Source organism: Cherax quadricarinatus, chromosome 17 (assembly GCF_038502225.1).
Source record: "Cherax quadricarinatus isolate ZL_2023a chromosome 17, ASM3850222v1, whole genome shotgun sequence".
NCBI classification, from domain to species: Eukaryota; Metazoa; Arthropoda; class Malacostraca; order Decapoda; family Parastacidae; genus Cherax; species Cherax quadricarinatus.
In genome coordinates this window covers 22,722,916-22,749,464 of record NC_091308.1, presented here as the reverse complement: position 1 = coordinate 22,749,464, position 26,549 = coordinate 22,722,916, and the positions used below count along the sequence as shown (strand labels likewise).

At 42.0% G+C, this 26,549-nt stretch overlaps 1 protein-coding gene and 1 pseudogene across 1 annotated transcript in view; one reads left to right on the top strand and one right to left on the bottom strand.

Annotated features, from left to right (window-relative positions):
* LOC138850948 (bifunctional 3'-phosphoadenosine 5'-phosphosulfate synthase-like) overlaps positions 1–26,549 on the top strand; it is a gene marked incomplete at its 5' end in the record, with an annotated part of 118,018 nt that overhangs the window by 41,978 nt on the left and 49,491 nt on the right.
* LOC138852805 (cathepsin L-like peptidase) lies at positions 16,420–18,377 on the bottom strand (annotated as a pseudogene).

Below are 26,549 nucleotides of genomic sequence, written 5' to 3'. Positions count from 1 at the left end.
ATTGTGAGAAACATTTAAGATATACAATTTATAAGGTTCAGTTATTCAGTATTTATTTGGTTTTGGGTGAGTAAGTGATCTTTGAGTAGAGACTTGAATTTATAAACAGGTAGTGTTTCTTTTATATTTACAGGTAATGAATTCCAGATTTTAGGGCCTTTTATGTGCATTGAGTTTTTGCATAGTGTGAGATGAACACGAGGAACATCAAAGAGTGATCTGTGCCTTGTGTTATGGTCATGTGTTCTGTTGAGGTTGGCAAGGAGATGTTTGAGAGGAGGGTTAATATCAGAGTTAAGTGTTCTATGTATGTAATAGGTGCAGTAATAAGTATGGATGTTTTGTATGGTGAGTAGGTTTAGTGTATTGAATATTGGTGGAGTGTGCTGCCTGTAGTGAGAATTTGTTATCATTCTAACTGCAGCCTTTTGTTGGGTAATTAGTGGTCTGAGATGGTTAATTGTTGTTGAGCCCCATGCACAAATTCCGTAGGTGAGATAGGGGTAAATAAGAGAGTGATATAGGGCCAGGAGGGCTGACTGTGGAACATAGTACTGTATCTTCGATAGTATGCCTACAGTCTTGGAAATTTTCTTAGAAATTTGTTGTATATGTGTATGAAATTTGAGTCTATTATCAAGGTGGATTCCTAAGAATTTTCCCTCTGTTAGCTTTGTGATAGGTGATCCGTTTATCATTATGTTAAGAGGGACATCTGAAGCTCTGTTACCAAACTGAATGAAGTAGGTTTTGTCAATGTTTAGTGTAAGTTTGTTAGTCCTCATCCAGGTAGATATTTTCTGTAATTCGGTATTTACAGTATTGGCTAGTGTGACTGGGCTCGGGTGAGAGAAGACGTATGTAGTGTCATCTGCAAATAGTGTGGGTTTGAGTAATTGCGAAGCATTTGGAAGGTCATTTATGTATAGGAGAAAGAGAAGAGGGCCAAGGACACTTCCCTGTGGGACACCAACTGTAATTGGTTGCGCAGAAGAGTTTGCCCCATTGAACGGAATCAAGGACTCGTCAACAGTATTCTTGAAGAGATAAAAGTAGTCACTGAATTTCTGCTTCAGATACATAAACACTTCCCGGATTCTGTATAGGTCATTTCTGTTGGGCCTATTCCTGTCTTGAGAAGTGCAACATTCGTAGCAACAGAGTGAATCTGTTGCAGGGAAGGAGGTCATAGAAGACAGGAGTACTGACGAAGTAGTCTGTGGACTATTACTATGCTGTGCAGCCTGTCCTCACTTAATGACGGAGCTCCATTCCAAAGACCACTTTGAATTCATCGCTAAGTGAGGAACATACTATAATGGTAATGGGTTTGTGTCAACCATCTTTGATATTGTTTTAATGTCACCTTTGCACCATTTATAACATTTCTGGTATATACAGTAGGGCCCCACTTATACGGGGTGTTAGGTTCCACGCTGTCGCCGGAAAGCAGACATCGCTGGAAGGCAGAACGCCATTTTTTTCCATTTATAAATGCTTATAAATACCAGACAACAAGTTTACACTAAATTATATTAAGTTAGTAATAGAACCAGGCATTAAAAACACACAAAGTAAAATACATTCACAGTAAATTCATTACTTATCTTGAAGTATTTGTAATCTTAATGTAGGGAGAGAGGTGAGTATTACTTATTTGTAGGAAGTCAGGTGCATGTAGCCCAGGTGTAGGTAGCACTGGCTCCCCGTCTCATACTTAATATACGATATTTAAAAATCCCAGAGAGGTAAAATACACATACAGTACACTCATTATTTACCTTAAAATATGTGTGGTCTTAATATAGGAGGAGAGGTGAGTAGTATTTATTTGTAGGAAGTCAGTGTAGGTAGCCGGTAGGTGTAGCCCACCTGGGCTACACCTACCGGCTACCTACACTGTGGCCCAGAGCCATATTATTAACATCGACATGCCTTGTTCACTGAATTTAATCATTTCTAACAAATACCTTTAGATGCCATCATAAACGAAGGTAGAAGTAATGAATAATTCATGCCGAAAATTGTAAACAAAAGCAGAGTGAGGGAGTGGCTGGGCCAAACGCAGATTCATACATGTTTTCTCTGATGGCTGAGCAGAGAAAACGTAATGTTGTCCCCCCACCCAGCTACCACACAGGTCCACAAGTATTATTATCAGAGCACACATAAAATATGCAATAAATGCCAGACAACAAGTTTACACTAACTTGTATTAAGTTAGCAATAGAAATAGGCATTAAAAACACAATGAAAGGTAAGATACACACAGAGTACATTTATTACTTACCTTAAAATATTAATATTAATGTGTGAGAGATGAGCGGTAGGGTGTTTATTGAATAAAATCAGAATGGCACACCATCATCCTCTAACTTGGCACTTAAAGCAAGAGGCTTATGACTTCTCTTTTTATCACAGCTAACCTTAGACGCCATCGTCAATGAGAGCCAACTAGTTAACGAAAGAGTAAACGAGAGAGAGAACGAGATACAGAGTTGAGACAACGTAAGAACACAAACTGAACAGGCAGTGGGCGATCACTTGGTCAGGCGAAATAAATGCATATTAATATGTCTACTTTTAGTTCATTCACGTCCATTTGTAAGAGTTTGTAAAACATTTACCTCAATATTTTTTTATTATAATAATTACCTCTCAATACAAATACTCTTACATTGTGTACAAGTTAGTTCAGAATAAACAAACAGCAACACACCATTTTTAGAGTGAATGAAGATAATAATATTAATAATAATAATATTACAGGTCTCCCTCAACATTCGCGGGGGTTAGGGGATCAAGAGCCCCGTGAATGTTGAAAAATCGCGAATGTTTGGTGCCCCAATATATTGCAGGGAAATATAATAAAATAATAAAATGAAATAATCTATGTATATACGTACATGCTCCTCCCACTCATATATTTGTCCAATCTCTTTTTAAAGCTACCCAAGGTCCTATCAAAGCTAAAACCTTGGGTAGCTTCACATTTAGGTTGGATAAATACACAAGTGAGAGGTGGTTGGATTTGAATGGGTCTTGCATGCGAGTAAATAGAATGTTCAAAGCTTATTGCTTGGGTAGCATTTATTCTGTAATTGGGCTGGATTTGTGAAGGACTTGAATAGTATGGGCCAACAGGTCTACTGCAGTGTTCCTCCTTTCTTATGTTCTCATGAACAATCATAAAATACGTACCTGAGAACATCGTAAAATATTGTACTGCCTCCACCACTGCCTCGTATTTTTATATAATTTCTTTCTTCAATTCTTTCGTGCTTCTCAGTTTCTTTACCAAAGTTTATTTGGGCCCATGGTTAATTATGTAGCAGTCACAGTCAATCAACAAGCACCAAACACAATGAATTATTGTGAAATGTTTGGAAGAGCACAGAAGATAATACTCACTCCAGCATAAACAAAGCCATACTGACTGATGATGCCTCTACCACCCACTGCTTCAACCCTCGTATTTATTATTATTATTATTATTATTATTATTATTATTATTAGCAGTCATGAATGAGTTGACATTATTTATACTGTAGTTTAATAAATAATGAACAAACAAAACACTCACCACTCGTAAGGCAGACGAACTCTGATGACTTGTGATGATTAAAAAAATTTAAATTATAATTCTTTATTTCTCTATTGATATTACATGCAGCTACTGATGACAGTTGAATGGAGATGATTATATGGAGTGTAACTGCATGGCATGAGACATACTTTCACCACCACACAAACAGCAATGACCGACTCGCACAGTGGCTGGAGACTGACTGAGTGAGTGAGTGGCGGGTGGGAGGGCTGGCTGCCAGTTGTTATTATTATTATTGTTATTATTAATAACATGTATTATTATTAACATGTATGTATTTAATAACATGTTATAAATAATAATAGTACATATTATTAATAACATGTATGTTATTAAATACCATTGCCTCAATCACTGCCTCTACCACTCCAGTCACACTCAATCTACAAGCAGCAAACACAATGAATTATTGTGAAATGTTTGGAAGAGCAGGGAGACTAATGTTTACTCCAGCATAAACACAGTCACACTGACGATGTGTCAACCACTCCCTCGTATTTTTGTACAATTTCCTTCTTCAATTATATCATATTTATTATTATTATTATTATTATTATTATTATTATTATTATTATTATTATTATTATTGTTACTATTGTTATTATTATTACTATTGTTATTATTAGCTGTAGCAGAAATGTTTAATTCTTTGCAGTGTTCAAGAGTAAACACATGATGTCACTGTCTAATACCTGTCCGAATAGCCATTCCAATATGCAGTCATGAATGGGTTTACATTATTTATACTGTAGTTTAATAGCAAATAATGAACAAACAAAACCCTCACCACACTGAGTGGTGGGAGGGCTGGCTGCCAGTTGCGGGGGTCGGAGGGAGGGTAGTAGGGACTCGCAGGTGGCGGGAAACTTAAATATGATTTGGCGGCTGGGAATTTGGTGGCTGGGAATTTGGCGGTTGGTAATTCGCGAATGTGTGAAGCCCGTGAAAGTTGAAAACGTGAATGTTGAGGGAGACCTGTATTATTATTATTATTATTATTATTATTATTATTATTATTAATTATAAAGAGCACTAAACCCACAAGGGTCAGGAATTCCTATATATAAAGGCATACGAAAAGAATATTTTTTCTAGTTACCCCCCAGTATATTTCTCTCTCCCCTCCTCTGAACCAGTTTCCCCAGGTCTGGCCTCTTGCTCTTGAAGTTGATCTATCAGCTCATCAGTGGTTAGTTCTTCATTGTCCTCCTCCACCAACTCTTCCACATCCTCCCCACTAACCTCCAACCCCAAGGACTTTCCCAATGCCACAATGGATTCCTCAAGTGGCATAATCATCTCAGGGTTAGCCTCAAACCCTTCAAAATCCCTTTTGTCTACACATTCTGGCCACAGTTTCTTCCAAGCAGAGTTCAAGTCTTCTTAGTCACTCCCTCCCAAGCCTTACCTATAAGGTTTACACAATTGAGGATATTAAAGTGATCTCTCCAAAACTCTCTTAGAGTCAGTTGAGTTTCTGAGGTCACTACAAAGCACCTTTCAAACAGAGCTTTTGTGTACAGTTTTTTGAAGTTTGCAATAACCTGCTGGTCCATGGGCTGCAGGAGAGGAGTGGTATTAGGAGGCAAAAACTTCACCTTAATGAAGCTCATGTCCCCATAAAGTCGCTCTGCCACGTCTGTAGGATGACCAGGGGCATTGTCTAACACCAGGAGGCACTTAAGTTCTAATTTCTTTTCAGTTAGGTAATCTTTCACATTGGGGGCAAATGCATGGTGTAACCAGTTATAGAAAAAGTCCCTAGTGACCCATGCCTTACTGTTTGCCCTCCACAGCACACACAAATTATCCTTGAGGACATTCTTTTGCCTGAACGCTCTGGGAGTTTCAGAGTGATACACTAATAAAGGCTTCACTTTGCAATCACCAGTAGCATTGGCACACATGAGAAGAGTAAGCCTGTCTTTCATAGGCTTATGTCCTGGGAGTGCCTTTTCCTCCTGAGTAATGTAGGTCCTGCTTGGCATTTTCTTCCAGAACAGGCCTGTTTCATCACAATTAAACACTTGTTCAGGTTTCAGTCCTTCACTGTCTATGTACTCCTTGAATTCCTGCACATATTTTTCAGCCGCTTTGTGGTCCGAACTGGCAGCCTCACCATGCCTTATCACACTATGGATGCCACTACGCTTCTTAAATCCCTCAAACCAACCTTTGCTGGCCTTAAATTCACTCACATCATCACTAGTTGCAGGCATTTTTTTAATTAAATCCTCATGCAACTTCCTAGCCTTTTCACATATGATCGCTTGAGAGACGCTATCTCCTGCTAGCTGTTTTTCATTTATCCACACCAATAAGAGTCTCTCAACATCTTCCATCACTTGCGATCTTTGTTTCGAAAACACAGTTAAACCTTTGGCAAGAACAGCTTCCTTGATTGTCTTTCTGGTGCCCACAATAGTAGCGATGGTTGATTGGGGTTTCTTGTACAACTTGACTAGGTCGGCGATACGCACTCCACTTTCATACTTATCAATGATCTCTTTCTTCATTTCAATGGGAATTCTCACCCTTATTGGTGTACGGTTGGCACTAGAAGCTTTCTTGGGGCCCATGGTCACTTATTTTCCAGAAACAGCACCGAAAACACTGTAATAATACGAAATATTCCGAGTGTATGCTTGGATGTTACCGCGGAGGCTGGCTGGTAAACAATGGCACGGGCGGCACATGTGAGGCTGGCTGAGGGCGCACATTGGACGCGTCTCGGACGAAAATCGGTGAGCGGGTTTTTAATCGGTATGCGCGGCAAAATTTTTGCGATTAAAGTAAGCGGTATGCGGATTAATCGCTATGTGATGCCATCGTTATGCGGGGGTCCACTGTATTTGACTAGAGAAAACGTAATTCTTCCGACACTACCTACACAGCTGCTTTGTAAGCAAATCTTATATTTACATCAATTTTTATTCTGTGAGTGTATGTATCATGTTTATATGCTATGTAATGGGTTTCATATATAATTTTGAGGAAAATATCATAGATGGATTAATGAAACTGCCTATATTGATATAAAATAAGAAATTTAGTGTGCCTAAGAGTGAGTATTATTACGTAGTATTGGCGTCATGAGTAAAGAGAGACTTAGCAATTTTAATGTGTACCTGCACACCAGCACAGTGTGTAAGTATATTTAGGTACAGGTACACATAAGTATAATTATCAGAGTACATCTAAAATATGCAGTAACTTGAAAACACTTTGAAATTTTGGAAAGTTTCCTGACATAATAGATGTGGTCACGGAAAATGTAAGCAAACCGGGTGGGGGGGGGGCGCCGTATTTGAAAGACCACTTGCCGTATAGCAAATTTTGGTCATAATTTGACATCGCCGTATTAGCGGAACGCTGTAAGGTGAAACGCCGTAAAGCGGGGCCTTACTGTATTTAAATGTGTATACAGTAGTATACTGTATATTGAAATAAACAGAATAGAGGAAATCAGCTCTAATATACGTACATTATTTAGGTATAAATACTGGTCAGAGAACCAGTCGTATGTCTGAGGTGTTGGTAAACGAGTACGTCACTAAGTGAGGAGAGGCTCTGTTGTGCTGATACGTATGAGGCATAAGCATGACAGTGCCAAGGAATAAATACATTTCAGCCACAGTTGTATCTTTCCATCTGCACAGTCATGATGATTCTGCAACCTCTGTGTTCTCCATTATATATCGGTAGTAATTGTTTGTCTGGCTCACAGTCAAGTTCATTATCAGCTCATCAAAGTAATGTATAATTTGAAAAAGTCAACTCTGTAGACGCATTCGTGATGAGACATTCTGGGAGGATGCCACTTCCACTGACATCAAAATCGAAAGGATTTGACACAAATGTTGTACTTTGTGTCCAGTTCCATTCACGGTCAGATGGTACAGGGTGGACCTGTGGCATGGCACATGGAGCAGGAGGAGGGACGGGAGCGGAGGCAGCACATGGTTGAGGGGGTGCCGGGCTGTCCTTTGTCTGCCTGCCCACCGCTTCATGCAGCCCAGGCACCATGCCACCCATCACCACCACCTCTTCCTCCATCCCCGCATATTCTCCTTCATGATCAGTATCACTATCAGTGGCTGGGGTTTTCGATTGTGACCTCCCACAGCTTTTGGGGACTGCTTGTGGTACACTGCTTGAACATAGGCGACGATGCCTAAAGGTACGCTTCACTGGAGAATAATGTATATCAGTATCACTCAATGAATCCTCTTAACCCTTTGACTGTTTTGGTCGTATATATAAGTCTTGTGCGCCACTGTTTCTGTCGTATTTATATGTGTAAATTCTAGCGGCTTCGAATCAAGCGGGAGAAAGCTAGTAGGCCCACATGCGAGAGAATGGGTCTGTGTGGTCAGTGTACACCACATAAAAAAATTCCTGCAGCACACAGTGCATAATGAGAAAAAAAAAAACTGACTGTTTTTTTGGATTAAAAAGCCGACTTTGAGGTGCATTTTCGTATAGTATTCATCGTTGTATTCTCATTTTCATGGTCTCAGATGATAAAATGGAAAACATATTAGAGAAATAGAGATGATTTTGATTACTTTCACGATAAAAACGACCTTGAAATTAAGCTCAAAGTAGCGGAAATGTTCGATTTTTACCAATTTTCAGGAGTAGGTAAATCACACCACACATCCAATACACTTCAACTGCGGAGTCTAATATTATTTCAGTAGCGCACTGATATTATTTATACCATTTTTACAATAATGCAGTAGTCTGCATAACAGTAAATTTTGTATTTTTTTGTATGAATAAAAAATCAAAATAAAAAGCAATAGTAATATAAGAGGGGCCTAGAGACTTGACTAAGAAACAGACAATATGTTATTTTAGTGCCAAGAATGTCTACATTGTTTATTCTGGACCCTATTTTGAAATTAGCATCTTTTTTAATTTGCATGAAATTGGCCAAATTGCCAATTTCTGACCACTTTATTGGGTAGTTCAAATCGGTAAATGGGCGGTTTCTTGTACTTAGCTGATAGAAAAAATGGAGTTCTAAAGAAATAGCTATGAGTTTGGTCAACTGGAACAACGGAATTGGCCAAAAACAGGGCTCAAAGTTGGCAAAATCGCCGATGCATATATGTCGCCGAGACCGCTAACTTCGCGGGAGCGTAATTCCGTGAGTTTTCGACCAAATTTTGTACTTTTGGTGTCATTACCATTGGGAAAAGATTCTCTATCATTTCATAAGAAAAAATAATTTTATTATTTTTCCAAAAATTTATCGACATAGAATGACCGTTTCAGAAAGGGGCCTGCGACAGTCAAAGGGTTAAGGGCATTAAATCAGTCTCATCATCACTTATATCATTTTCACTTTTATCACCAAAACTGACAGAAAATGATAATTTCCGCTTGTGTAGTTGCCTCTGAGTAGTAACACTGGCTACCCCAGAGGTGCTTGACCGGGGTCTAGTGTGACCACACTGGCCACCCCAGAGGTGCTTGGCCGAGGGTCTGGTGTGGCCACACTGGCCACTCCAGAGGTGCTGCTTGGCTGAGGGTCTGGCATGGCCACATTGGCCACCCCAGAGGTGATGGGCTGAGGGTCATGTGGGTTATCGCCAATATTTTCACTAATTCCTTGATCAATAGTGGCCACATCGGTCTCAAGTCCACTAAACTCAGGTTCTATATCACTTTCCTCAAATGAGAGAGTGTTAATATGATGAGACGCGAGTGAATCATGGGGATTTGCCATGATATTTACCCAAGATGGAGCTGAAACTAACTGGTGCTACCATGTGGTACCACGTGGTCCTCGGCTTTTTTCATACGGTGAGCACTGAGTAAGCAGACCCATTCTCTCGTGTCTAGGCTACTCAGGCCTATTGCACCAAATTTGAAGGCAGGAAAAATAAAATGTTGATTTATGTTCAGACCACTAGCGGTAACAACGTAGATCTACGTTTGGACACTTAACCCTTTCAGGGTCCAAGGCCAAAATCTGAAGTCACGCACCAGTGTCCAAGAAATTTTGAAAAAAAAAAAAATTATTTTTTCTTACAGAATTAAAGAGCATATTTTTGTGAAGGTAATAAAACAAAAAAAAATAGAATCTGATCAGTACTTACCGAGATACAGTGCCAAGAAGTTTGTAGAAAATGATGTGGTGGCGGCAACATCGACGAATTCCACATACGCGTATTATATTATTTTGTTGTTTTAGTTGTTTTTTCTTTTCTTTTCCAATTTTTTTCTATTCCTACTAACATTTGGGGCCTGAGAGACCAATACTGTATATAATTTATATATATAAACTCACTGTATTGAACACAATAATCGCACTAAAGTTATTATCATATTATTGTTTACCACTGTTGTTTATTACAATAAACATGCACAAATATTGTATAATACTAATGTTCTATCATATATTTACATATTTACAATCACTGGACATGGTTTTAGAACTGCTGGAGCTTGTGGAACTCCTTGAAACAAGGCACCATGCACAGAGGCACCTTACATTCCTCACACATAAACCGAGTGTCTTTGCGTCTTTGTTGCCGTCGTTTTGTTTGTGCACAGACAATGCATCTCTTCTGAGCAAATTTCTTTTGAGTTGAAGGAAGCTGTATTATGAAATGATCACCTTCTCTTCTCAAACGCTTGGGTATATTGTGATGAATTCGAGGACCATGTTGTATTGCAGGTGTTGTTACCTGGTACTTCATTATGAGTTGTCTGACAACAGACAAACAAAATTCACCATACGGTGGTCTGTTACCAGTCTTTATTTGGTACATATTATATGCATTCAGCATTGAAATGTCCATGAGATGGAAGAAAAGTTTCATGTACCACTTGTAACTCTTACGAACACAGTCAACAAAACCAATCTGCATGTCACACTTGTCAACCAAGCGCATGTTTTGTGTATAATCAATCACTGTCACTGGTTTTCGAATACGTTCATTAGTCACTCGATCAACTTTGCCACTGTCTTGCATTTCATTACGGTGAATGGTTGTCAACAATGTGACATCTCGTTTGTCATGCCACCGTAATGCCATGATGTCATTGGCAGTAAACACCTGCACGTCATCACCACGAACACCTGCGTTGAGCCTGGGCATATGTTTACGATTAGAACGCACTGTGCCACACACATCTGTCTTGTTCACTCGCATGAAATCACTGAGTAATGGGCTTGTGTACCAGTTATCGGTATATAATGTATGGCCCTTACCAAGATAAGGTGCCATCATGTTTCTCACTACGTCACCTGATATACCCAATAACATCTTGGTATCTTTCAATGTTTTACTACCCGTGTATACAACAATATCCAACACCAGGCCACTGTCACAATCACAGAGTACAAACAATTTTATACCAAAGCGGTTCCTCTTGCTCGGTATATACTGCTTGAATGACAGTCTACCTTTGAACAAAATCAAAGACTCGTCAATTACAAGATTCTTGAATGGATAAAAGTACATCCTGAACTTTTGTTTGAGATACATGAAAACATTTCTAATCTTGTATAACCTGTCACTTCTGTCAGGCCTGGTTTTGTCAGAGAAGTGCAACATACGTAAGAGTAAGATAAACCTGTTCACTGGTATTATTTCACTGAAGGATGGGGTACAAATTAGCCGATCTGTGGACCAGTATGCTTTTATATTATGCTTATAGACGTGAGGCATAAGCATTATTGTTGCAAAAAGCAAATACATTTCTGCAACAGTCGTCTCTTTCCACCTGTGTAGTCTTGACTGTGGTGATAAGATCGTATTTGCCATGGTGTACTGAAAATACTTATTACTTTCCCTGACAATAGTTTCCATCAATGGCTGGTCAAAGAATAATTCAAAGAATTCCAGTTCATTGGCCGTGGTTCCAAGGGGACAGGTAGGTAGAATTCCACTTTGCGAGTCATCAAAGTGGTGAGGGCTGGGAACAAAATTGGGATTTTGCTGCCAATCCCAGATACGGTTTGCTGGTGGATACTGGACATCATAGGCTGGTTGTACGGGTGGTTGTGGCGGGCTGGTGGGTGACGCTCCGCTTTGTCCTTGAACTGACGAGTCAGCAGCGTGGGTTCCCGCGTGGCACAGCGAGTCACGCATGGCGGTGCCACTACCACCACCAGCCCCACTAACACCATCCACTGATGTCTGTGGCCCATCCATGCCAAGTGTAGCCACATCATCCTCACTATCACTACCTAAAACGGGTGTAGGGCCACGGGATGTACTCCGGGATGTACTACGGGATGTACTCCGTCCCCTGGGCATAGCATAGGGTACACTACCCGAGCGCATGCGGCGGCGCACATACCGACGCTTCACTGGTGAATATGTTTCCTCACTATCACTACTCGAATGATCGTCGAGCGCAATAAAATCACAATCCACGTCAGAATCATCGTCATTACTGAAGTCAGAGGCCAGGCCACGGGAAAATATTAGTTTTCTCTTACGTTTAGGAACAACCGACCGTGAGTCACGAGTGCCCACACCAGAGGTAGAAGGTCGAGGATCGTCGGGGTTTTCTGCACTATTATCGATATCCTGGTCATTATTTTCGGTCACTAACTCATCAAAGCCGTAGAATTCGTCTTCATTTCCACTTCCATCAGTGTCAGAACTATCAGACAGGAAGAGGAGAGTCCCAATTTTCCGGGGAGTGAGAGCTGACTTGCGACGAGACATGGTGAACAAGGGTAACTGAGCCGGCGTTCCCACAATGCTATGCAGGCGCCTAGATTTTTTGTTTACGGCGCACACCCACCGCGCAGACCCATTCTCTCATATGTAGGCCTATGAGCGCTTTCGCGCTAAATTTGACGGCGCTAGAATTTTGGCGTAGATCTACGGTTTGGACACTCACCGACCAGCCGTAGATCTACGGGACGGACCCTGAAAGGGTTAAGTGGTTAATATGAGAGTGTAAATGTGCTTTTAGACTTTTGTATGCACTGGCAAGTGAAAAAAAAGGTTGTGATTAAGGTTATATTAACTTTACAGGGGTGATCTGCAACCTAACCTGCCATATTAGTGAGGTATGCCTGTATTGCACTTACATTAAGTCTGCCAAAAACTACTTTATATTTTGGGCAGTCAAAAAGTTTTAAGTTCTAGTTTTAATTTGCCCAAAATGCTCTGCATAACCTTCAGTATTGTATGAAATGTTGTCTAATTTTGTAATAAGTGTGTAGTACCTTTTGCAGTGTTCCACTAATATGGCAGTTTTCAATTATACCCAATATTTATTTATTCAGACTTCCTACAATAAATATATAAACCACTCACTGTAAGCTTAGGATGAAAATATTTTAAGTAATGTGTGTACTGTATATGTATTTTTTTAGGCTTAGTCATATTGCTCACTTAACCCTTTGAGGGTTGAGAGGCCTTCTCCCAAATTCGTTCTCAGGGTCGAAAAATTTTCGAAAAAAAAATTTAATAATTTTTTCTTATGAAATGATAGAGAATCTTTTTCCGATCGTAATGACACCAAAAGTATAAAATTTGATGGAAAACTTATGGAATTATGCTCTCACAAATTTAGCGGTCTCAAAATGGGCGATTTTGCCCACTTTGAGTCCTATTTTTGGGCAGTTCCAATGTTTCAGTTGACTAAAATCATAGCTATTTCCCTAGAAATCCATTTGTTATATCGATTGAGTACAAGAATCTGCCCATTTACCAATTTCAACTATCCAATAAAGTGGTCAGAAATTGGCAATTTGGGCAATTTCACACAAATTTCAAAAGATGCCAATTTCGAAATAGGGTCCAGAATAAACAAGACAGACATTCCTGGCACTAAAATAACATTTCATCTGTTCATTAGTCATATCTCTAGGCCCCTCTTACATTACTTTTGCTTTCTATTTTGAATTTTTATTCTCACAAAAAATAGGATTTCTGCATCATTGTAATAACGGTATAAATGATATCAGCACACTTGTGAAAGAATATTAGACTCACCAGTTGATGTGTATTGGATGCTTGGCTTGATTTGTTTACTCTTGAACATCGGCAAATATCGATCATTTTCGCTACTTTGAGCTCAATTTCAAGGTACTTGTCATCGTGAAACCAATCATCTCTATTTCTGTAATATTTCTTCCATTCTATCAAATGAGACCAAGGAAACGAGAATACAACCATAAATACCAAACAAAAATACACTAGAAAGTTGCTGTTTTAAACCAAAAACCGTTTTTTTTTTTCTCATTATGCACAGTGTGCTTCAGGATTCTTTTTATACTGTGCACACTGACCACACAGACCCATTCTTTCATATGTGGGTGCTAGAATTTAGGTATACAAGTACGTGACCGACCCTGGCTGCAATGACGTACTTGTACATGAACGACCCTCAAAGGGGTTAATATATGATAATGTAAACGTGTTATCAGGGTTTTATACACATTTAAAAGGGGAAAAAGGCTATGATTCGCTTTACAACAATTTTTGCTTTATAGCAGTAGCCCGGAACTTAACCTGCTGTATAAGAGGGGTCCTCCTGTATCTATATATGAAAATGTGGTCATTTGTCGCATATTTGGAGAAGGAATATCATATTGTTGAAATGATTCTTAGGTGCATTATAGAAATACAAGTGTGACGTATTTGAACAGTTTTAAGAGTTTTTTCTGTTCGTTCATCTCAGCTTAGGACAAGACTTTTATGGTAACTGTCTGTTACAAAACTCTTCTTCTTAACCTTCTCCAATGTTATGGTAGTGTGTTAAGGTAGCATTCTTATTGAACATATGGCCTGTTTACGGTTTTGCAACAATAACTTAAGAATTCAGGATTACGAAACAAATAACTAAAACTTAAAATCTTTACTAGTAGAGTTTTAGCTTAATGTATGATATGTTATGATTAACATAAAATAAGGAGTTTAACTCTTACATTTCTCTTGGTACGTACTAGTACATTGATATGAATAAATGAACCTCTTGAGGTTGAGCTTTGTACTAAAATCACAAATAAAATGCGCCTATAAGGGTTATTAAGACCTAGCCACAAAGTAACTTACAATGCTTATAAAGACTTATCTGAACTATCAATTTAGAGTATACAAGAACTTGTAAATGACGGACTTAGTCTCATATCCATCCAACATGACTAAGAATAGCTTAGACCACAAATTAACATCAAGGCCAACAAGGCTTATTCAGTCCCCTGAAAGATTAATTTACCAGAGTATAAATAACTCGAAAGTGACAAGCTTAAGAAAGGAACTCAATCACGAAAGAAAAACGACCACAAGAGAGAACTTGACATGAGAGTGAGAGTGAGAGCGCTAGTCAGAGTGAGTGTGAAGGACCTGCTCTCAGCGAGTGCTGTAAAGCTACTCTGAGTAGCGAACCTACTCAGAGCAAGGGTGGTGAACGTACTCAGTAAGAGTAGTGAACCTCTCTGAGCGAGGGCGGTGAACCTACTGCCGGTACCACTGAGTGGTAAGCCGACGTCACGTTGGTCAAGTGACTGAGGGAGACCTCAGTACCTGAACTGCTAACCGGCACTTAAACCTAGTGGTTTCCCACTACATGGAAATATTAAGAACTGCTAACGAAACATAATATAATACAATATTAACATTAGCATATATATTATAAAATAAAGGAGCATATTCTATTATAAAATAAAACGGGTATGGCCATACTCGTAACACCTCCCCCCTCATGACCGCAGGTCGCACCAAGAAAAGTAATAAGTTTTCTACTTTTTAAACCTAACAAAATTTCAAACCAAAAAACTATTTCACAAAAAGGTAAGTCTCATGAGCCATGATGCTCTGAATTTCAGTGTGTCACTATAACATATGCTTCATACACTTGGGCTGCACATCAGCGTATCTGTGTACATGCAACAGGCAGACGATCATGACTTCATAGAGCTTCACAGTAGCGGACGAGACTGCATTTCATCACAGTCTTGAGTGAAGGAGATAATATTCCGCTCCTACAGTGGTAGTGGAATACTTTGCAGTGAGGACTTCTGTCATGACAACTGCGTTATGAAAAGGTAGAGTGACAAGGTGTGTGGGAGGGGTGGCGTCCGGTCTGCATACCGCGCCACTCATAACATCTGTATAACACCTTACACTCAGCTCCAGCTGTCTCCATGATTTACCAATACACAGCACTACTGTTAATATATGAAAAGTTATTAAACATGAGCAAAATAGAGGTATGGCTATTAAATATAAAATTTTATAAATAAATCTTAAATAGTCTCTATAAAACAGTCTCTAATTTTGTCATATTCAGACTTATTATGCATCTTCAAGGCTATTTATACTTAAAATTCCTTAAGGAAATATTTTTGGTTCAAAATCTATTTTGTACTAACAGTTCAGCTCTTCAGCTGTTAAAACTCATCTCCATCTTTTTATCACAAATATAGAGGGAGTTCAGTACTTAAACTGTATTAGACAGGTGCTTATGTAACTTTGCTTTTAATTCTCAATTATATTCAAGGACGCAGAAAATGTGTCAGCTTATATGAATAAAGTCTAGGACAAACAAATGGAGTGGGGGAAAAAAAAAAAAACCCGACCGCTCAGGTCGGATACACGTCATCTCCTCCTTCAACAAAGTCAAGTTTGATAAGGGAACAAACTTGAAGACAATAACAAATGTAATCAGCAGACAAGCTTCTGGACCTTGATGAGAGAATGTTTACCGTCAGAACACACAATACTACGAGTGAGGTGCACTTGTAACACCAGGACCCGACCACGTACCAGGTGGATGAAAACTACCCAGAATCTCTAAGTGAAGACTAGAAATTCTAACAGATCGCTGTCCTCTCTGACCTCTGCCAGCTATATGAGCAGGTTAAGAAAGGGTTACTGGAAGACGAGAGGAGAGACAACATGGGAAATCGACCACGACATTTCCACTCAGCTCTCTTGTATAGTAATCAAGTGACTTAAAGGACGTGTCAAGCAGCACTCTGGCGAGAAAGTCCAACTTTAAGTGCCTGAAGGAAGTCTGCTTCCACAAGTTCTTGTCATTGTGGGTGCTCCAATTCATGAACAAAATCTTGTGCGAAGCCCTGCAGACATCAAGAAGTCTGGTTAATAGTCGTTCCGCTGTGTACTCAGGTCTGGCTGCTCGATACCTGTGGGACCAACAGTGGGCATCTGTGACTGCCTTAGCCAGTAAGCAGTGCAGTCCTCAGTGTCATAACCCACAGCTAGGACACCATGGTCCAGCTGCTCAGATACATTTTGGTTCATCATAATCATGACAAACTGGAATGAACTACGTGAAACCATCAATGGCAACAAAAACAGGTCCAACAGTAGCAACAGCTTTCTTCAAAGCTTCTTCACTTTCCTCGCTAATCAAAAAGTCAGTGTCTCCACACCTGACTTGCATGGGTAATACCAACATTTGTCATCCTCAGCTTCATAGGGGATGAATCTTCGGCGTCAATTCCACTATTGTCCATTATCATACTTGAGAGAACAATCAATCAGGTTCTGCTCCGAGAGGCTCGCCAGTTTACCAGTCTGGCGGAAATACGGACTCCTGCTCAGGGACTAACTTGTGATACAGAGGCTAGTGTGTCAGAAGTGTATGCTGACTTCTGCTCAGGGACTAGCTTATACGACAGTGGCTAGTATGTCAGGAGGCGTATGCAGGCTTCTGCTCAGGGACTAGCTTATTAAGCAGACTAGTGTGTCAGAAGGCGTGCATGAAATATAAATCCTGGGAGTGAAATTTTTCCCAGGCACCAAGAACGACGTCTTGAAGAGAAAACGAAGAGCTTCCTGAAGTGTCCGTCGAGTCTACTCTCATGTCCCTCTGCTGGACTTTTGTACCTTCAAAAACCTCTTCCAGGTGATGAAGGAAACTAAGCGCAATTCTCCGACGAAAAGATGCAGCAGCATGAGACAATGTGGCGGAAACCGTTGAATTCAAGGTTATCTTGGGGTTCAGACAAACCGTTCCTCTATGCCTCCTCTCAGCTGAGCCACAACACAAGTTGCTGAAGCAACGGTTCAGACAGTAAGACAGGACAACAACCGTTGGCTCACACGAGGAAAATACGAGAAAGCACATGTCTCTTGCCGTGAGTGCCTTTGATAAGTTCAACTCAGACAGTGACTTTCCCGTCGTAAATATCCTGTCAAGAGCACTGTTAATGTCTCAAATGACAGTACTTTAACCACTCTTATTACTCCTGTAGGCAAATTATGTTGAATTCTCAGTCAGCCATGACTAGCGTAACCCATGACTGTTATCCAAGAGGAGCCCTTGTAATTTTTTTTTTTATCTCCGCTGAACACTCGTTACGGAGGGCCAGAAGTGATAACAATCTATCACCATACTTTTGTTCCCATAAAAGCTTAAACAAATACAAGTTTTGTTTCTCATCTGTCTTCGACGTCTCCAAATGACAGATCAACGAGACCAACAGCACTACAAAGATTTCTTTATGCAGAAATCGCACACAGAGGCACTAGCAATATCAGCTAGAGCAGTAGCTGAACCAACAATGCCAACAAGGCTGCAGAAAAGATTAATGAAACTCACATTAACCCGCAGCGGACATAAAGGAACCAGAGTAGGTTCTGTTCCTAAATGTCATCACTTAACTTTTATCCCTTCAATATACTAACTAGACTAACATGCATCGTCCCAGGACAGCAGCGACTCTCGGAAAATAGATTCTTGGTCTTAGGAGTGGCGCAAACAGCAGCACCGACCATGCTAGCTCCCGTCGTGTGGATGCTCTTGGGAGCTCCGACATCTGAGGAGACGAACCAATCACCAGAGCTCCAAACTTCTAGGGAGACACTAAGAATGCCAAAATCAATCCTTTCACTCGGCCCAGTAATGGAGTCGCCAATACCATTAGCAATGGGGAAGAGAAGGTAGACACACTGGACATAGTTCCTTATACAGTGGACCCCCGCATAGCGAACTTAATCCGTGCAAGAGGGCTGGTCGTTATGCGAAATGTTCGCTATGCGAATTAATTTTCCCCATAAGAAATAATGGAAATAAAATTAATCCGTGCAAGACACCCAAAAGTATGAAAAAAAAATTTTTTTACCACAAAAAAATGTTAATTTTAGTACACACAAACTGAAAAAGGCATGCACAATTACATGACACTTACTTTTATTGAAGATCTGGTGATGATTGATGGGATGGGAGGAGGGGAGAGAGAGTGTTAGTGTTTAGAAGGGGAATCCCCTTCCATTAGGACTTGAGGTAGCAAGTCCTTTTCTGGGGTTACTTCCCTTCTTCTTTTAATGCCACTAGGACCAGCTTCAGAGTCACTGGACTTCTTTCGCACAACATATCTGTCCATAGTGGCCTGTACCTCTCGTTCCTTTATGATTTGTCTAAAGTGGTTCACAACAGTGTCATTGTAACAGTCACCAGCACGGCTTGCAATAGCTGTGTGAGGGTGATTTTCATCAAAAAAGGTTTGCACTTCAAGCCATTTTGCACACATTTCCTTAATCTTTGAAGTAGGCAATTCCTTCAATTTCTCTCTCCCCTCCTTTGAACCAGTTTCCCCAGGTCTGGCCTCTTGCTCTTGAAGTTGATCTATCAGCTCATCAGTGGTTAGTTCTTCATTGTCCTCCTCCACCAACTCTTCCACATCCTCCCCACTAACCTCCAACCCCAAGGACTTCCCCAATTCCACAATTGATTCCTCAACTGGTATACTACTCCTCTCAGGGTTAGCCTCAAACCCTTCAAAATCCCTTTTGTCTACACATTCTGGCCACAGTTTCTTCCAAGCAGAGTTCAAGGTTCTCTTAGTCACTCCCTCCCAAGCCTTACCTATAAGGTTTACACAATTGAGGATATTAAAGTGATCCTTCCAAAACTCTTTTAGAGTCAATCGAGTGTCTGTGGTCACTTCAAAGCACTTTTGAAACAGAGCTTTTGTGTACAGTTTCTTGAAGTTGGAAATGACCTGCTGGTCCATGGGCTGCAGGAGAGGAGTGGTATTAGGAGGCAAAAACTTCACCTTAATGAAGCTCATGTCCCCATAAAGTCGCTCTGCCACGTCTGTAGGATGACCAGGGGCATTGTCTAACACCAGGAGGCACTTAAGGTCTAATTTCTTTTCAGTTAGGTAATCTTTCACATTGGGGGCAAATGCATGGTGTAACCAGTTATAGAAAAATTCCCTAGTGACCCATGCCTTACTGTTTGCCCTCCACAGCACACACAAATTATCCTTGAGGACATTCTTTTGCCTGAACGCTCTGGGAGTTTCAGAGTGATACACTAATAAAGGCTTAACTTTGCAATCACCACTAGCATTGGCACACATCAACAAAGTAAGCCTGTCTTTCATAGGCTTATGTCCTGGGAGTGCCTTTTCCTCCTGAGTAATGTAGGTCCTGCTTGGCATTTTCTTCCAGAACAGGCCTGTTTCATCACAATTAAACACTTGTTCAGGTTCCAGTCCTTCAGTTTCTATGTACTCCTTGAATTCATGCACATATTTTTCAGCCGCTTTGTGGTCCGAACTGGCAGCCTCACCATGCCGTATCACACTATGGATGCCACTACGCTTCTTAAATCTCTCAAACCAACCTTTGCTGGCCTTAAATTCACTCACATCATCACTAGTTGCAGGCATTTTTTTAATTAAATCGTCATGCAACTTCCTAGCCTTTTCACATATGATCGCTTGAGAGACGCTATCTCCTGCTAGCTGTTTTTCATTTATCCACACCAATAACAGTCTCTCAACATCTTCCATCACTTGCGATCTTTGTTTCGAAAACACAGTTAAACCTTTGGCAACAACAGCTTCCTTGATTGCCATTTTCTTGCCTACAATAGAAGAGATGGTTGATTTTGGTTTCTTGTACAACCTGACCAGGTCGGTGATACGTACTCCACTTTCATACTTATCAATGATCTCTTTCTTCATTTCAATGGGTATTCTTACCCTTTGAGGTGTAGGGTTGGCACTAGAAGCTTTCTTGGGGCCCATGGTCACTTATTTTCCAGAAACAGCACCGAAAACACTGTAATAATACGAAATATTCCGAGTGTATGCTTGAATGTTACCGCGGAGGCTGGCTGGTAAACAATGGGACAGGCGGCACATGTGAGGCTGGCTGAGGGCGCACATTGGACGCGTCTCGGACGAAGGCCGCTGAGCGGGTTTTTGTCCACTATGCGGGGCAAAATTTTAGCGAACAAAGCGTCCGCTATGCGGATTGTTCGCTATGCAAGGCGTTCGCTATGCGGGGGTCCACTGTACCCCGTGATTGCTTGTTTACTGGGAGAGTGGTAAGCGAGGGCCAAACATGAGCCATACTTGCTGAGAGTCAAACCCTTAAGTTACCAACTTCCTGTTCTAGAGATTCCTCTAATATTAAAGAATGCCGAATATTAAGTTAGGACCTAGCTCCCCTATCTGGTGCCTTAGAAGGTCCTGACATTATGAAAATAAGTTTGTACCAAGAGATTATATTATGCCAAAATATTGCACAAGGTAAAGAGCTAATTAATCATCTCCTCTTCAAGGGGGGCTCCTTGGCGTGGTGAAGAGGCTCTTGGTCTGCGGAATTAGCCCTGTCGGTCTTCTTCCTCAGACCGAACCTAATTACCCCCCATTCTCCCCTCCCCTATCCCATCCTCCCCTTTTTCCATTCCTCCTCCTCCTCCTCACCCCTCCCTTTTGCCCTTCCTCTTTTTGGCCTTTGGGATTTCTCCCACAGGCGCTCTAGTTCCTAGGTAGGGGAAAGGACACCGGGGTCCATCCCATTCCGTTGAGGTTCTTGGCGGTGGCGTAGTTTGCCGTGGAATCTGGATTGCCTGGGGATGTCCCGATCCCTCTCTGGTATCCCGGAGTAGCTTTGGGTGTCTTTCGGGCGACGGGTGTATCTCTGGAAGCCACCTTTCGGATTCCGGGGGTGGTGGCCGAAGGAGGTATGCTTTGTGGCGGATATCCGGCCGCCCTCTCTTGTCCACCGAGGTAGCTCGGCAGATGTGAGGTTGCTATCCCGGATTGCTGGTTTACTGGCATGAAGGGTAGGGTATGGCACGGGTTCCATGCTGCATCTGCACTACTAGCGGTGTTGAGGTCCTCTTGGGCGCGGAGGGAGATTTCCGGCCCTTTCATTCCTCCTGGGAACTATTCCTCCCCGCTCCCCCCTTTTTTTATTCTTTTTTTTATTTTTATTTTCTTCTTTCTTTTTTTTTCTTAAAAACAAAAAGCAAAGGAGTAACCTAACCATGGCAGCCCTAGTCCATGAACCCACTACCCCCGGGCCCCTTCTTGATACCGCACCCCATTTTGACCCTGCCTTGTGTTTAGACCACTCTTTGGACACTCCTGATGCCCCTGTACCTCTTGCTGGTGCTGGTTCCTCACCCGCTTCAGGTACCGGGGCTTCGACTGACTCCTTCGATTTGTCTGAACTCCGCTCTCCTTTGACTATGCTTCTGGCTTCTCCCTCTATGGTACGGCAATTTTCGAATCGCCCGCCCATTTCACGCCGGACCAACTCCGGTCCTACTCCTAAACGCCAACGTCAATCTCCTGATGATGCTCCTTCGTTACCTTCCCATTCTACTCGGAAAAGACCGACACGTCAAGCACTCCCTCTCCACGCTCAGTTTCGGACCACACAATGGACTAAATTCTTTACTTTAAGACCGACTTCTTCTTCTGCCTACCTTTCTGACCATAGTATTGGCAAAGCGCTCCTGCGTCATGTTGGTAGAGATATTTCATTTCATGCTCTCAAGAGCGGTATGCGCATCGTCACTGTCCAGAATGCTACCCAAGCTCATGATCTTTCTCTCCTTTCGAATATCGATACTACTCCTATCACTATTGAAAAACATCTTTCTCTCAATTCTTGTAGTGGTACTGTCATTCTGCCCCATACCATAGTCCAACAGAATTTCCAGTCATGTGGCAATGACATTTTTGAACAGCTGGAACTCCAAGATCTCCCAATCCTCAAAGTAGACACTTATGTCCTTCCTGCCCGGGGGCAGAGACGTTACCCTTGCAATGTGGCTCGTTTAACTTTTGACAGCCGAGAACTCCCGTCCTCTGTATATGTCGCGGGACATGGGTTACAAGTTCGAAAGGTGATACCTACACCGCAACAATGTAGAAATTGCTGGCGTTTTGGTCACCCAGCGAAATATTGCAGATCTATGGCCGAATGCCCAGTCTGTGGTGTCGACGACCATTCTAATACATCTTACAGTCAACCTCCATATTGCCTTAATTGTAATGAAGCTCACCCTTCGTACTCCCGCCGTTGCCAGGTCTACTTAAATGAACGTGAAATCCGTTGCCTCAAAGAGGCAGAAGGTCTCCCTTATGCTATGGCAGTTACTCATCTCCGCCTCCAAGGGAGACTACCCCGTGTTTCTTATTCTCGTGTTTCCAAACATCCCCCCACTTCTGGGGTACCATCTTCTGCAGCCTCCTCTGTTGTTACCCCTCCCATAGCCACTACAGCATCTAATCCTTTTGCTGTCCTTGGCTCTGACGTCCCAACTACAACTCAGTCTGTTCTCACATCTTCGCGTCCTTCCTCACAAGCCCCAGTATCGACAAGACCTCGTACGACACCTAATACCAGTCGCCCCTCTACTCAGAAGTCCAAAAAATCCACATTGCTCAAATCTTCTTTGCCCCTTCCTTCCCTTCTTCCACCTCCACACTTTACCTTTCCGTCTCTGTACCTAGTTCTTCCCCTCTCTCTGGCTCTATTACAAGTGTGGAGATTCACCCTCCTCCTCGTACTATGACTTCCACCCCCGTGCCCTCCCAAGTTTCTCCCTCTTCTGCCACCTCCAAGGTTTCTGCCTCTTCTGCCACCTCCAAGGTTTCTGCCTCTTCTGTCCCCCCCACACACTTCATCTCCAGTCCCTTACACTCTTCCCTCCCCCTCTACTTTGGTACAGTCCATTACTGTACCAATCTTTACTCACCCTCCTCCTTCTATCTCCAATATAGTCTCCCATACATCTTTGAATTCAGAAACACTTGAAGCCATTTCAGAATATATTGCAGAGACTAAACCTTCAATGGACACTGATTCACTTCCTGTTCCTTCTCTTCCCTCTCCTCCATCTTCACAACCCCATACTTCGCAACGCTCCGTTCCTTCGCTACTTGAACGTCTTCCAATGCCACCACACGTTGACTTTTCTAACCCCTCTAGTCCGTAGGTGCCTTTACCTACAGATTCCTGATATTTTCTTCATCGCCAATCATGGCCTATTTACAGTGGAATATCCGCGGCCTCAGGGGTAATCGGGGTGAGCTTCAGATGTTGCTTTCCAGGTTTTCCCCTGTTGGTGCTTGCTTACAAGAACCAAAATTACACTCGGCTGTTTTCCAACCTATCTCAGGCTATAATTTATTGTATTCTTCGGATCCTTTCTCAGATGGGACCTTTAATGAAAGTGCCCTTCTTCTACGCAATGATATTCCGTACTGTCAACTATTTGTCCATACCTCGCTGCATTACACTGCAGCCCGTATCCACTTGAATAAGTGGTTTACAATATGTTCTTTATATCTCTCTCCTTCTCGAGCATTTTCTATCCCAGACTTTGCCTTTCTTGTTTCATCCTTACCACCACCACTTCTGTTACTTGGTGATTTTAATGCCCACCATTTCCTCTGGGGGGGTCTCATTGTGACTCACATGGCATTCAGTTGGAGGCTTTTCTCGCCTCTCACCCCCTCCATGTTTTAAATACGGGTACTCCCACCCATTTTGATCCTCGTACTCATACTCTCTCTTGCATCGATCTATCAGTCTGCTCTTCCTCCACTGCACTAGACTTCACCTGGTCTGTTCTACCAGACTTACATGACAGCGATCATTTTCTGATCATTCTTACTTCTCCTTCCTATTCACCACCTTTCCGTAGCCCTCGCTGGCAATTTGATCCGGCAAATTGGGATCTTTACTCACACCTCACTGCTTTTAGTGAGGTTCCTTCTTCATCCTCCATTGATGAGCTCCTACACATCTTCTCGACGTCAGTTTATACCGCAGCTTCTCATTCTATACCCCAAACCTCAGGCAGGCATTCTCAGAAGTGCGTGCCTTGGTGGTCTCCTGCTTGTGCTCGTGCAGTACGTTTGAAACGTGCTGCATGGGGCAGGTACCAGTACAATAGAACCGCTGAGAGACTTCTTGATTTTAAGCAGAAGCGTGCGATCGCTCGCCGTGTCATCCGTGAAGCTAAACGTACTTGTTGGCGAGACTATGTTTCCACCATCACCTCTGCTTCTTCTATGAGTGCAGTCTGGAAAAAAGTGAGGAAATTGAGTGGTAAATACTCTCCTGACCCGGCTCCTGTTCTACGGGTCGCTGGTGTTGATGTAGCAAACCCTCTCGACGTTGCCATTAAACTTGGCACACATCTGGTCCGTATTTCCCGAGGGCTCCATCTATGCCCCTCGTTTCTTTCCTCAAAGTCTACCAGAGAGTTAGTACCCTTGGACTTTTCTTCTCTCAGAGAAGAACAGTATAATGTACCTTTTACACTTCAAGAACTGGAGGCAACGCTCTCAGCTTGCCGATCATCGGCAGCTGGGCCTGACAACATTCATATTCGTATGTTACAACATTTACATCGGTCAGCCCTTGTAGTCCTCTTACACTTCTTCAATCTTATATGGGCACAAGGAGTTCTTCCCCAGCTGTGGAAATCTGCCATTGTTCTCCCTTTCCGCAAACCGGGTACTACAGGACATGATGCCTCCCACTATCGCCCCATCGCTCTTACTAGTGCAGTTTGCAAAGTGATGGAACGTCTCGTAAATCGACGTTTAATGTGGTAGGTATTTAGAGACACACAACAGTCTCTCCGCTAGTCAATATGGCTTTCGTAAGGGTCATTCTACCATAGACCCCTTACTACGCTTGGATACGTATGTTCGTAATGCCTTTGCGAATAATCACTCAGTTATTGCCATATTTTTTGACCTTGAGAAGGCATATGACACAACTTGGAAGTATAATATTTTGGCCCAGGCCCATTCCTTAGGCCTCCGAGGCAATCTACCATCCTTCCTTAAGAACTTTTTAACTGACAGACATTTCCGTGTTCGAGTCAATAATGTTCTTTCCCCGGACTTCGTCCAAGCTGAAGGTGTCCCTCAGGGATGTGTTCTAAGCACAACACTTTTTCTCCTTGCTATAAATGATTTGTCCTCTGTTCTTCCACCCAATATTTGGTCATCACTCTATGTTGATGACTTCGCTATTGCTTGTGCAGGCGCTGACTGTCATCTTATTGCAGTTTCTCTCCAGCATGCGGTCGACCGTGTTTCCACTTGGGCCACCACGCATGGGTTTAAATTTTCAAGTACCAAAACTCGCCAAATTACTTTCACTAGATGCTCTGTTGTCTCCGATCATCCTTTGTATCTCTATGGCTCCCGTATCCCCGAACGTGATAGTCAGGTTTCTAGGCCTTCTCTTTGACCGTCGGTTATCCTGGAAACCTCACATAACCTCTCTGAAGGCAACTTGTCACAGCCGGCTAAACCTTCTTAAAACCCTTGCTCATCTTTCCTGGGGAGCTGATCGTCGAACTCTGCTTCGCCTACATTCAGCCCTTGTTTTATCAAAACTCGATTATGGTGACCAGATTTATTCCGCGGCCTCTCCTGCTACTCTCTCTAGCCTTAACTCTATCCATCACCAAGGATTACGTTTGTGCCTTGGTGCTTTTCGCTCTTCCCCTGTTGAGAGCCTCTATACAGAAGCGAATGTTCCATCCTTGTCTGATCGCCGTGATGCCCATTGCCTTCGCTACTATGTACGCTCTCACGATCTACACAATCCTTCCATTTATAGAATGGTCACCGATATTAGTAGACATTCTTTATTCGTTCGCCGCCCCTGTTTGCTCCGTCCCTTTTCTCTTTGCCTACATTCACTCTTGT